A 13886-nucleotide genomic window follows, 5' to 3' on the forward strand; every position below is an offset into this window, starting at 1 on the left:
CTTAATATATGCATAATAATCATTGTTTTAATTACAGAAAAAAAAAAACTTCCACAGCACTTACTATATTGCAGGACACTATTCTTAATATCCTGCATGCGTTAACTCAATTTTCACAACTCTATGCAGTAGGTATTATTATCTCCATTTTATAGGTGAGGAAACTGAAGCACAGAAAATATTCTTTTCCAAGGACATACAAACGCAAACCCAACATTTTAACCCAGACAGTTTGACCCCAGAGTCTGTGCTCTTAACTTTTATGTCATGCAATATGTACTTATTTATAATTACAAACGTGTGTATACCTTATGAAACATAAACATACATGGATATTTTTAAAGGTAAGGGTACGAATAAACATAGATAGAATTTCTGACATAGTCTTCCTTTACCCTAACAGACTGTTTTGTGATCTCTCATTTTAGAGACCACTATTTGAGAAGAGTCCCTCCAAACCTTTCCAGCACCAGGATCCCTTTTAAAATAAAAAAAGTTCTGCAAGTGCTCATATAAGAGTTGTACTTTCCATATCTCTTGATTGAGAAAGGAGACTGCGATTTAGGCTATTAAGTAACACTTGTGCTTTTAAATGATTTCTAACTACAACAGCATCTATATAATGTAGAAAACATTCCCTATATATATGCAAGCCACCTTAATTTTTCAACCTGCATACAATACTTGGTATACTTATAGATTTGCCTACCTCTGATGATGATCCCAGGCCCCAGGGCATACACAACCTCTGTAGATATTGAGATCTGCTGGTGTGATGGAAACAGTCTGGGTCCAGAAACCAGCCAGAACTAGATCAAATTCTAGTTCCACATATGTGACTTCCACATATGTGACTTCCGCATAAGTAACAAACACTTTTGAACCAGGGGTTCCTCCTTTGTAAGATTAGGATAACCCATCCTTGCTTGTTTGTTGTAAAGAGAGCCATAAATGAAAAGTCTCTGGTACAAACTGACACAGTAAATCATAGCTACTAGTCTCAGAAGCAGGTCTGCTCTGAACCTGCTGAAGCTTAAAATGCAGGTTGTGGCACTTGCGCTGGCCCTTCCCCAAACTTTGGGAAGGCCTTAGCAATTTTGTGATTTGTATTCTTTTTCTTAAAAAGGTCCCTAAATTTATATATATTTCAGGCTCACATTGGACCCTCCTCATTACTACCATACAACCCTTCTGCCCCAGAGGGAAAGCCCCAAGGGATGAAGTACCGTAATGCCAAATGAAGGGCCCCATCCCCCTCATTAGGAGTAAAGGCAAGCCTGTGAATGAGTGAGGCAGCATTCAAAGCCAGCTCCAGGAGACAGGGCTTAAACAGCTAGCCTTCAAGAACATGTGAAAGTGATAACTATAAGCATTCAGCCTCACGGGGGGGGGGGGGGGGGGGTGGAGGGGGAGGCCCTGACTGGGAGCTGAGATGCTTCCTGACTTCCCTAATCCCTGCATAGCAACCCTATCAGCAGGGTGCCCTTCCCCATCTGCCCAGTCAGACTCAGAATTGCGATCATCTCTTAGTTTGGCCCTGAAGCTCTGAATTATGTCCTAAATTGATGGTTCTCAATCCTGGCAGCATGGGCAAATCCATCTGGGGAACTTTGAAAAAGTATGGATACTTGGGCCCACTCCCAGAGATTCTGATTTAATTGGCTTTGGGTGGGGACCTGGCCCTGGTATTTTTATAAGCTCTCCAGGAGATTCCCATGTGCATCAGGGCTAAGAACCACTGTCTAAATCGTATGAGCAGCTTCAGTAGGACAAACAGTGATGTCAGACTAGTGGCCAGCAGTGAAATAGACAGCAGCAGATGGCACAAAACCTTCCCCAGGACGAGCGTGGGCCTGCACCGTGCTAGGAACAAGGACGGCCAAGAGCTATGACTGTCTCTGGCCCACAAGAAATTTGCAACCTAGTCGGGGAGAAATGCACCGGTGGGTTGCTATGATGCTTGGAAGAGGGCTTTTGGTTCAGCTAGGATGTGTCAAGGAAGCCTGCCTGGAGGAGTTACCTGAGTCATAAAGGATAAAGTATCCAGATGAAGAAGAGAAAGGGAAAGGGCAAAGGCTTTGAGGTATGAACTGCGCAGCGAGTCTGTGACGGCTAATTTTTTGTGTGAACTTGACTGGACCACCTGGGGTGCCCAGAGATTTGGTTGAGTATTATTTCTGGGTATGCCTGGGAGGGTGTTTTTTGGATAAGATTAGCATTTGAATTGATACACTTAGTAAAGCAGAATGCCCTTCCCACTGTGGGTGGGCTTCCCCCATGAAGGCCCAAATAGAAGAAAAAAGCAAGTGCACAGAGAATTCTCTCTCTGCCTTATGTCTCAGAACTGGGCTATCAGTCTTCTGCATTCAGGCTTTCCTTACATTGGAACTGCACCATCGGTTCTCTTGGGTCTGGGCTTCTCAGCCTTCATAATTGTGTGAGCCAATTCCTTACAAAAAATCTCAGGGCACCTGTGTGGCTCAGTCATTTGAATGACTCTTGATTTCGGCTCAGGTCATGACCTCATGGTTCATGGGTTCGCGTTGGGCTCTGGGCTGATAGCCTGGGGCCTGCTTGGGATTCTCTGTCTCCCTCTCTCTCTCTGCCCCTCTGCCGCTCGCTCACTCGCTCTCTCAAAATAAATAAACATTTCAAGAAAAATCTCTTCATGTATTGAAGAACCCTGAGTAATACAGAAGGTGTATCGGTCGGGGTGGGGATGTGGGAATGACATACAATTTGGGATTACTAGAGCAGAAAAAAAAAAAAATGGTGAGGCAATGACATTAATTAGGTGGGTGGAGGGGTAAACAGGACACGGATGGGACCATTGAGCAGGCTGGAGGAGGCTGCCAGAAGCAGCTGGACTGTCTGGAGCTGGGCCGGATGAGCAGCCTCTGTGGAGAGAGAGAGGGGCTCAGCTGGCAGTGCAAACTGGGAGAACCAGGAACCTGTCCTGCCCACACAAAGCCCCTCTGGACCGCAAGCTGGAGGAGAAGGGACCACAGGGCTCTGGATAAACCTAGCCGAAGGAGGTGTTAGAACAGGGAGGGTGCCACCTTTGCTGGGTTTGAGTTCCTTCGGGTTCATATAAAGAAAGCCCTGGGCACACCCCTCCCCTAGGATAGGGCTTTTTGACAGAGACTTCAGACCATCCTCAAATTTAGTCCAGCACCAACCCCCACACTCCCACCTACCCCCACTACCCTCCCCCCATTACCTTGGCTGGCAACAGTCTTTCCAAAGCCACCTCACTTAGGAGCTCAATAATATGTATTTATTCTCAATAATACATTCTGTTTGAAAGTTTTTTTTTTTTTAAGTTTTTGTTTGTCCGTCTTGTCTCTGATAATGTTCTTCATGCTTCTATGATCAGAAATTTGTTTCTTCTCCACCACTGGGATAAATGCTTTCCTGTTTACATTTCTGGATCATTTAGCCAGTTCTAGTTTGTATTTAACGCTCTGATTCAGGATAATATTACTCACTATGTTCCTGGCACTGTGCTAAATGCTTTACATACATTATTAAGTTACTCCTCAAAACTATCTTCAAACATAGGTGTTATAAGTCCTACCATACCAAGAATAAAAGGAGTCTTAGGAATTTTAAAGACTTGCCATAGTCTGGCAAATGAACTGATTCCAATTTGGTTCTTAAGTACTGCATAAGTAAATGATTTTTATACCAATTTCTGGTTGTCTCAGTAGCATTTATTACTGATTCCTTTCCTCACTGTATTACTTTTGATTTGTCATACTCAAACTCTTTGAATGAATCTATTACATCTGTTTTTTCTGATTTAATTATGTTTTCAATGTCGTGCCCTATTGCCTTCATGATTAGCACTTTATGTTTTAAAATGTACTAACACAAAATATAAAGTAGGATAAGTCTGTAATCATTATATTTCTTAAAATAACCCTTCTTTGGATTTTTTCTTGTTATTATACCAGAGGAATTGTACTCTTTGTTAGGTACGTTAACCTGCTGAGGCTTTGATAAATCTACAGACTAACCTTGAAAATACTATTATATTTACTTTCCTAATTAGGAGCAGGCATAGCACTCAATATGTTACGCTGTCTATAATTTCTCTGAATAACCCTTGCCACAAATTAAGTCAATCCCCATGCATTTAATCTGTTTTTGTTGTAATAGCAACAATAGAAATCCATTTTTATTGTATTCCCTGGTTTTATATCAGCATATATATTGACGTGAACATATAATTCAATGCAATCTATACATAAATATTATATATACATATATACAAAATTTTTAGTGTCAGTTCTGTAGCTAAACTCATTACTTTCCGTAATTTTTGGTTGATTTCCTTAGATTTCTAGGTCTGCAATCATGCCATCTGTAAAATAAACACTCTTGTTTCTTCCTTTCCAACATTTATACATAATATTTTCTTCTTGATAGTTACTGACAACATTTCTAGAACAACAAATCCTGATTGAGAAAACCAATGTGTGTTTCTTTAAGAATAAAATAGACTCTTTCTTTTCCGTGCATAGTGCATACTCCATCATGTTTAGACTGGCAATCCAACATTGCTAACATTGCCTTCATTTCCTGTTTGGAATGGCTGAAGATAAAAATAGTTTGGAGGCAGCTGAAAGAAAAATAAGCAAAAAGGAAAAAAAGTATATCATTAGGGCATTTGGAAGCAATTGTTCCTATTCCCTTTTCCTGGGCATTGCTAAGTTATTTCCTACATGTGAGCCTCTTGAATTCATCTCTCCTTGGATCCTGGATCCCTAGTGCCACAATCTGTAAATATGAGAGTCCCTGCCCTGAGGTGCTAATATTTTTCTTGTTACCAGTCCTCCTTCCTGCACATGCTTTCTCCAGAGTAAAGGATATATTCTCATATAAGAGAAATGGTTTTAAACAATGCTGACCAGAAATCCACCTTTCTGATGAATTACTAAATTCCATATGACAAAAAAGCAATCTCTAAATTATGAACACTTGATTTTAAAATTTTTCATTAGGAAGAGATGAGAATTATAGCCAACAACTTATTAAAATCTCTTTGGATAAAACATATATCCAACATGATGTGCTATATTGTTTTTACTTCTTTGTACAAGTTTTGGATTTCTGGAATTAAGCATAGTGACTAGCACATGTAAAATATTTTTCTCTCCTTTTGTTTGTTTTCTCTCCTTAATGTTTTTGTTTATTAATGAGATTTACCTATAATTTGATTTCAGTTTCCTATTCAAATTTTGAAATCAATCATTTTCACTTTATAAAATAAGTTGGTTAACCTACAACATACACATGCAAACACTCACACATTTAAAGTTTATGTGACATAGGAATTTTTTTGTTCTTTGAAAGTTTGGAGAATTTTCATGTCCACCAGGATCAGGCATCTTTGTGGGCTAATTGCTTATGTTTCTTTTTGATGCTTTATATTTTTGTAAGCAAGCACACAATCAGAAATATAGTTTGTTCTTATTTCTAATCTTATTAATTCATATTTATCCCCTTGTTTTGATTGAGATAATAATCATTTACACACACACACACACAAACCACTTTTTACTATTTTTTTGTTTGCTATTTAAATTTATTTATTTATTTATTTATTTATTTATTTATTTATTTATTTTAAATTTACATCCAAGTTAGTTACCAGATAGTGCAATAATGATTTCAGGAGTAGATTCTAGTGATTCATCCTCTACATATAACACCCAGGGCTCATCCCAACAAGTGTCTTCCTTAATGCCGCTATCCACTTAGCCCATCCCTGTACCCACAGCCCCTCCAGCAACCCTCAGTTTGTTCTCTGTATTTTAAGAGTCTCTTATGTTTTGTCCCCCTCTCTGTTTTTATATTATTTTTGCTTCCCTTCCCTTATGTTCATCTGTTTTGTATCTTAAATTCCACATATGAGTGAAGTCATATACTTGTCTTTTTCTGACTGACTTATTTTGCTTAGCATAACACTCTCTAGTTCTATCCATGTTGTTGCAAATGGAAAGATTTCATTCTTTTTGATTGCCGAGTAATACTCCATTGTGTATGTATACTACATCTTCTTTATCCATTCATCCGTCAATGGACATTTGGGCTCTTTCCATACTTTGGCTATTGTCGATAGTGCTGCTATAAACATTTGTGTGCACGTGCCCCATTGAAACAGCACACCTGTATCCCTTGGATAAATACCTAGTAGTGCAATTGCTGGGTCGTAGGGTGGTTCTATTTTTCACTTTTTGAGGAACCTCCATACTGTTTTCCAGAGTGGCTGTACCAGTTTGCATTCCCACCAATAGTGCAAAAGAGATCCTCTTTCTCTGCATTCTTGCCAACATCTGTTGTTGCCTAAGTTGTTAATTTTAGCCATTCTGACTGGTGTGAGGTGGTAATATACTAATTTGTTTTTGTTTTTTTTTATTTTATTTATATATATTCTTGTTTAATTACAAAAATTTTTTTTGAATGTTTTACTTTAGAGAGAGAGAGAGACTGAGCACAAGCAGGGGAGGGGCAGAGAGAGAGGGAGACACAGAATCAGAAGCAGGCTCCAGGCCCTGAGCTGTCAGCACAGAGTCCTACGTGGGGCTAGAACTTGTGAACTATGAGATCATGACTTGAGCCAAAGTCAGATGCTTAACCGACTGAGCCACCCAGGGACCCCTTGTTTCATTTTTTTCCTACTCCTGACTTGCTACTTTTTCCCCTCACTAAATACTTTATGTAGGGTTTTAGTTTATTGTGTTCATCTTTACTATTAATAGAGGTCTCCTTTATTAATGATCTTTCCTCGTGATAACTGGGTTTTATGAAGTTTCCCTGTATCATAACACAATAGTTAAGAGTGTGGACTCCAGAGTTAGGCTGCCTGTGTTCAAACCTCAGCTTTAGGCCTTATCAGCTGGGCTGCTTTGGGCAAGTTACTGAACATCTCTGTGCTTCCAGCATTCTCATCTGTAAAGGTGGGGTGGTTCCCAGCACCTAGCTCAGAGATTATTTTTGTAAAGATTATTTGAAGATACTGTGGTCATTTAACATAGTATGTGGCACATAGTAAGCTCTTGATCAATGTTAGTATGATAGTTATTGCTTTTAATTTAAAAATATGAATTACCTAGTCCCTTCTGTAGGAGTACTCAGAGGAAAGAGGCATTTCTTGTGAGGGGTAGGATGAAGGGGAAGACTGGCCTCCAGGGTTGGTCTCTGGGTGAGAGGTAGAGGAGGATCTATGGTCCCCAAGCCAATACTGTGGGTTTACAGCTGGAAAACCATGTAAACTGTTTTCCAGAACTGGGCAATGGTGAAATGTAACACAGCAATTTCCAGGTAACTATAGCTTCCACTCCTTCTGCTTTTCCTTTCTCCTCTGCCTTATCCTCACCAGCTTCTCAATCCATTGCTTTTCCCCTTTTCCCTCAGTTCAAACCCAAATGAACTTCCATTAAGGTATACATGATTAACAAGATAGAACTTCTATTGTATTTGAATTTAACACTTGGTACAATATCAAGACAAATTAACTTTCCCATGGATTTCTCAGACAGTGTGATATAGTGTTAGGTTTTATTTTGTTTTGTTTGGAGGAGGGTTGACTGGGCAAGGGTCCTTCTTGAATATCCACATATCCTCTTACCTATCGACCCAGTGCTATGCATAAGTCAAAACTGGACAGTTTGTTTGAATTTGTTTTCTGGCCAAGGTAAGGGAGTTATGAAGAGATTGAAATAGGGGTCTCTAAATTAATATCTGTAGGAATACGGTGGTGTTTCTGTGAGAAATAAAATTTTAGGCCCTCTTCCCATCTGGGCTTATCTCAGATCACCCTTCTTCCAACTCCCCACTCAGTAAGGAGGAAGTTTTGTTTTTGTTTTTAAGGTTTTATTTTTAAGTAATCTCTACATCCAACGTGGGGCTCGAACTTACAACCCCAAGATCGAGCTGCATGCTCCACTGACTGAGCCAGCCAGGTGCTCCAGTAAGGAAGTTTCTAATCTGAATGGTCAGAGCCCAAGACATTGATTGGACCATGTGGCAGATTGTATTTTCCTAAAATGTCTCGTCTCTCATGGTCTTCATACAATGTAACATTGACATGCTTCATCATGAGGCAGGGTCTGTGGAGAACAGGGGGAGCCCTCTGGATGTAGGCGGACCTCTGTAACTGCCACAACTACACCAATGTCACAGAAATGATGTTGCACGACTTTTGAAGCTGGATCGTAACAGTTAATATGACTTCCTGGGAGCTCTCTCTCAGGACACTTAGCATGTTTGGGGGAAGACACAGAGAGAGGCCACATGTGAGTGTCCTGACAGACAGCTAACTACCAGACACGTGAGTAGGCAAACGTTTCTCAGACAGGTCCAGTCCTCAGTCTTTGAGTCTTCCAGTGGAGACTCCAGAAATTGTGCAGCAGAGAAAAGCCATCCTTGCAATGCCTTGTCTGAATTCCCAGCCCACAGAAGTTGTCGGAGATAATAATGATCATTACTGTAAGTCACTAAGTTTTGATTTGTTACACAGCGTCAGGTTACTAATATGGGCTGTATTTACTCAACGGTGTGAACTCCTGTGTTCCTCTCTTGTGTTTCCTGTATCACTTCTAGATGGATCAGGCTTAGCCAGTTTCTTCTCATCTCCTACTTTTCTCCTAATGTGCATTTGGGTGAGCAAATAAGCCAAAGCCTGTTGTGCAAACCTGGCCATACAGTTCCCCTATTTCTTAGGCTTCCTCCTCTTTGTGTATGGTCAGAGGGCAGCGATATCCCAAAAAGAAGAAAGCCGCACTTAATATTTTACCAGAGAGCTATACATTGGAGTATGTGTGCCTGGGCCATGTTAATAAAGAGGTATTTTGTTCACAATCTATGATTATTTATTGTGCTTGGCTTCCTTGGAGCCTGGTGGGAAGAGGAGAGGGAAGTAGGAGGCAAGGCAGGGTTGGGGCATTGCTGGGTCCTTGCCTATAATAACACAGAATCAAAACATCACTCTAATAACGAATAGTGGGTGGAGAACAAACAGGAGTCATCAAAATTTAAATTTTTTTGTGTTTTTATTTTCTTTTTGAGAGAGAGAGAGACAGACAGAGTGAGAGTAGGGGAGAGGCAGATAGAGAGGGAGACACAGAATCTGAAGAAGGCTTCAGACTCTGAGCTGTCAGCACGCAGCCCGACACGGGGCTCGAACCCACAAACCGCAAGATCATGAACTGAGCTGAAGTCGGACGCTTAACCGACTAAACCACCCAGGCACCCCAGGAGTAATCAAAATTTAAAATGTGTGAAAGCAGAAGCCAGTTCCTCTTCAAACCTCTAAGGTAGAAGGAAGAGCAGTAGCCTTGGAAACATGAAATATGGTTTTTATTTCTTCTCCACCAGGAATAAATTGCAGAATGAGGAGTTTTATGACCTTGGGCAAGTCACCTCATCACTTTTCTGTGCCTCCACTTCCTGAGTAATAAAAGGGGTGTTTTACTGAACTAATTCTGTCAATCTATGAATCTACACGTTTCTCCTTTCAGTCACTTTCAAAGCTACTCACACCTTCAGCTTCCAAACAGGAACATGTGTGTTCGGATGGACACCCATGGGAGATGCAGGGAGGGCAGGGAAGCCCCAGTTCTGTGCTTTCTGGAAATCACAACAGCTGCCACTGGGGCTTGGCCCTCTCTGTGGGAAGTAGAGGATGAAAATCCTGGGGGACAACAGCTGCCTGGGGAAAGCCGGCTGCCAGTGAGGACAAAGACTTTCTCCTACCCTTATTTCACCCTAGATGAGCTCTGCTGAGGACTGGAGTAACAGTAATGTCCCAGATTCCACACCCAGCCAAGTAGGAATGAGGAGCAGAGAAAGAAAACAAGTCTTATCCTTGCCCTTGACGTTGGAGCAGAGCAGAGGTTCATTTTCCAAATGTCTATATAAAGAACCTAAATGCAGCCACCACAGACATTACACTTGGAGTCAACTGCATTGGTAATTCTTTGCACCTGATGCATTGGCCGAGGGCAAAAAGCAGGGCTCCTGGAAGAAGCTAACAGTGCTGTCATGTTGCATGTCACCTTCTTGTAACTAATTTCCTACTGACTATTTTTGAGATATAATTGACATAGAACATTTTATTAGTTCCAGGTGTATAACTGAATGATTTCTTATTTGTATGTATTATGAAATGATCACAGTAAGTCTGGTTTAGACCTATTACTACACATAGTTACCAATTTTTTTTTTATGATGAGAATTTTTAAGATTTTCTATCTTAGCAGCTTTAAAATATACAATACCATATTATTGACTGTAGTCACCATGTTGTACCTTACATCTCCGGGACTTATCCCATACCTGGAAGTTTGTACCTTTGACCACCTTCACCCATTTCCCCTACCCCCCACCCCTTCCTGCCTTTGGCAACCACCACTATGTTCTCTCTGTGAGTTCAGGGGTTTTTGTTTGTTTGTTTTAGATGCCATGTATAAGTAAGATCATATAGTATTTGTCTTTCTCTGTTTGGTTTATTTCACTTAGCATAATGCTGTCAAGGTCCATCCATGTTGTTGCAAATGGCAGGATTTCCCTTATTTTTATGGCTGAATAATATTTTCATACTGACTTCTAAAATTAGAGTATCCTCCATATGGTTTCACTCTTATGTGGATCCTGAGATACTTAACAGAAACCCATGGGGGAGGGGAAGGAAAAAAAAAAAAAAGAGGTTAGAGTGGAAGAGAGCCAAAGCATAAGAGACTCTTAAAAACTGAGAACAAACTGAGGGTTGATGGGGGGTGGGAAGGAGGGGAAGGTGGGTGATGGGTATTGAGGAGGGCACATTTTGGGATGAGCACTGGGTGTTGTATGGAAACCAATTTGACAATAAACTTCATATATTGAAAAATAAATAAATAAAACAAAATTAGAGTATCCTATTTTTTATCTGTCCTGTCATCCAGCCTCCTGGCCTGTGCTAGACACATGCTCACATATGCGTTATAGTAGGGATGTCAGTCATGGTGCCTCCATGCCCACAGTCCCTTCTACAGGAAACTGTCCACTCACAGCTCTTGCTAAAGCTTAGGTGGCTTAAAAAAAATTTTTTTTTTTTTTTTTTACCATCTATTCATTTTTGAGAGACAGAGACAGAGTACAAGCAGGGCAGGGACAGAGAGAGAGGGAGACACAAGATCTGAAGCACTCCGGGCTCTGAGCTGTCAGCACAGAGCCCAAAGTGGGGCTTGAACCACAAGCTGTGAGATCATGACCTGAGCCCAAGTTGGCTGCTTAACCGACTGAGCCACCCAGGCGCCCCTAGGTGGCTTTTATATCACATGACTTCCCTTTCTCTTTCTTCAGCTGTAGATGACTGTGGTTGAAACAGATTCTTGTTCTCAAACTGCAAGGGAAGAGGAAAAGGTAGGTCTATCAAGAACTGAATTAGAAAGGATTAACAATGGAAAGGAATAGGTGGGGCTGGGACTATATAGGTCAAAGTTAGGAGGAAACAGACACTATGAGGGAAGAGAAACTATAAGGTGGAACAAACAAAAAGTAGAAAAAATAAATGTGCCGGCAATGTGAGCACCAGCACATGGAGAATAGCAAAGTCCTATTTCCAGAGCACAAGTATGAAGCTCTGTCAACCCCTGTTGCTGTCAGTTCCAGGGCTGCTTTGGTTGCAACCCCAGTTCCTGGGGGCCTGGATGTACCATGGCTTCTGTTTTCGGTTTCTATTATTGTACCATGTACCTCCTGACCTTGAACTTTCCATTACTTAAAGTACTTGCAACACACACACACACACACACACACACACTCACTCACACTCCCTTTCCATCTCCGTTTCCGTCTCCCTCTCTTTCTTTCTCTCTCTCTCACTCACCATTCTGGACACACTGAGTACTAAGAGTTCTAGCGTGGGTGCTCTGTGGTGACTCTTGTGCTCTCTGAACAGAATGGTGGGCACATTCAATATGTTGGAGTGTCCTTCAGTGAGAGAGAATGGCTACTAATGTATCACAATCATAATGGCAGCTACAACTTCTGAAGTACCTATTTTGTGCCAGGAACTGTCCTTAGCATTAAAAATCATTATCTCACTTAATCACAACAATTCCATTAAAATTGGTATTCCTCACCCTGTATATAGCTAAGGAAACGCTGGCTCGGAGAGTATAAGCGACCTGCCCCGTGACACCAATTAGTGAGTGGTAGAGGCAAGATTTGAACTTAGTGCTGCCTGACTCATGCCAAAGCTCGTGCCCTTTTCACTCTGTTGTGATATCTTCCTCAGGAATTCTGTTAAAACCAGCTTCTCTTGAAGCTGAATTCAGCCTCCCAGAGAGCAGTGGTTCAAGTGTGTTTGGCTTTGATACCTTTAAGTAAGGCAGGCACCTTGCAGTTCAACACAGTCTCCACTGTTCCCTATTACTTTATACCCAGAACTCTTCCCTCCTTTATGTTATTTTCTTAACCCCCAAGGGCACTGAGTTTGCAGCCTCTATGAGTAAGTACAATTTCTTACGTAGAGCACCCGATTTCAGACTTCTTTGTACCATGCCTCCAAGTAACTATTAGTGTTCCCCATAAGGATGACTCTCAGCCACTTTGATCTCCACACGTGCCAAAATTAAACTTTTTTTCTTTCTCTATAAACATGTTCCTCCTCCTTCATTCCTTAGCTAATGACTGGCATTGTCCCTGAAACTCCTTTACTCCCCAGAACCAAATAATGTCAAGTTTTATTAATTTTACCTCTTCAGTGTTTATACCACTTCTCCTTTCCACCGCCACTACTCAGGCCCTCTTCATCTTCTTCCTGGGATAGCAAATGCTTCATCTTGGTCTTGTCCCAATAAATTTCTCCTGCAGGCTCATTCCTGAGTTCACATTTAAAATTCACATGGGGCGCCTGGGTGGCGCAGTCGGTTAAGCGTCCGACTTCAGCTCAGGTCACGATCTCGCGGTCCGTGAGTTCGAGCCCCGCGTCGGGCTCTGGGCTGATGGCTCAGAGCCTGGAGCCTGTTTCCCATTCTGTGTCTCCCTCTCTCTCTGCCCCTCCCCCGTTCATGCTCTGTCTCTCTCTGTCCCAAAAATAAATAAACGTTGAAAAAAAAAATTTTTTTTTAAAAAATAAAATTCACATTTGATCTTATCACTCTGTGCTCAGAATTCTGCAGTGGTGCCTGTATTAGTTATCACTTGCTGCATAACAAGTGGCCCCATAATTTAGAGACTTAAACAGCAAAGCATTTATTATCTCATACTTTCTTTGGGTCAGGAATCTGAATGTAGCTTAGCTGGCTTGAGGTCTCTTACAAGGCTCCAATCAAGGTGTTGGCTAGAACTGTGGTTTCATCTCAGGATTCAACTGGGAGGATTTCCTTCCAAGATCACTCCTGTGATAGTTGGCAGTCTTCGTGTCCTTATTGGCTATTGGCCAGAGATGTCAGTTCCTTCCCATGTGGGCTTTTCCATAGGACCACTCACAATATGACAGTTGGCTCCCTCAGAATGAGATCTCTGAGAGAGACGGGGAGAGAGATGAAAGCAGCATAAGTCACAGTCTTTGCAACCTTATCTCAGAAGTGACTTCGTGACTACTTCTGGAGTTGCTAGATCCAGCCCATACTGGAGGGAAGGAATGATGCAGGGTGTGAATACCAGGAGGTGGTGACCATTGGGAGCCATGGTAGAGGCTGCCTACCACAACCTCCCCCTCCCGAAGCAATGGTTTGGCTTTGGTGTTGTGGAGGTTACAAACACATAGGTTTCCTCACCAACATGTATCATGCCTCAACAGAAGCAGCTGGGCTTCCCAAATCTGTTTCTTTTATGCTTTCTGATAAGTGTTTCCAATGAACAAAGTGCCTGTAGCTTAGAGCTGTTCAAAA

This window comes from Leopardus geoffroyi, chromosome C2, assembly GCF_018350155.1.
Source record: "Leopardus geoffroyi isolate Oge1 chromosome C2, O.geoffroyi_Oge1_pat1.0, whole genome shotgun sequence".
NCBI lineage: Eukaryota > Metazoa > Chordata > Mammalia > Carnivora > Felidae > Leopardus > Leopardus geoffroyi.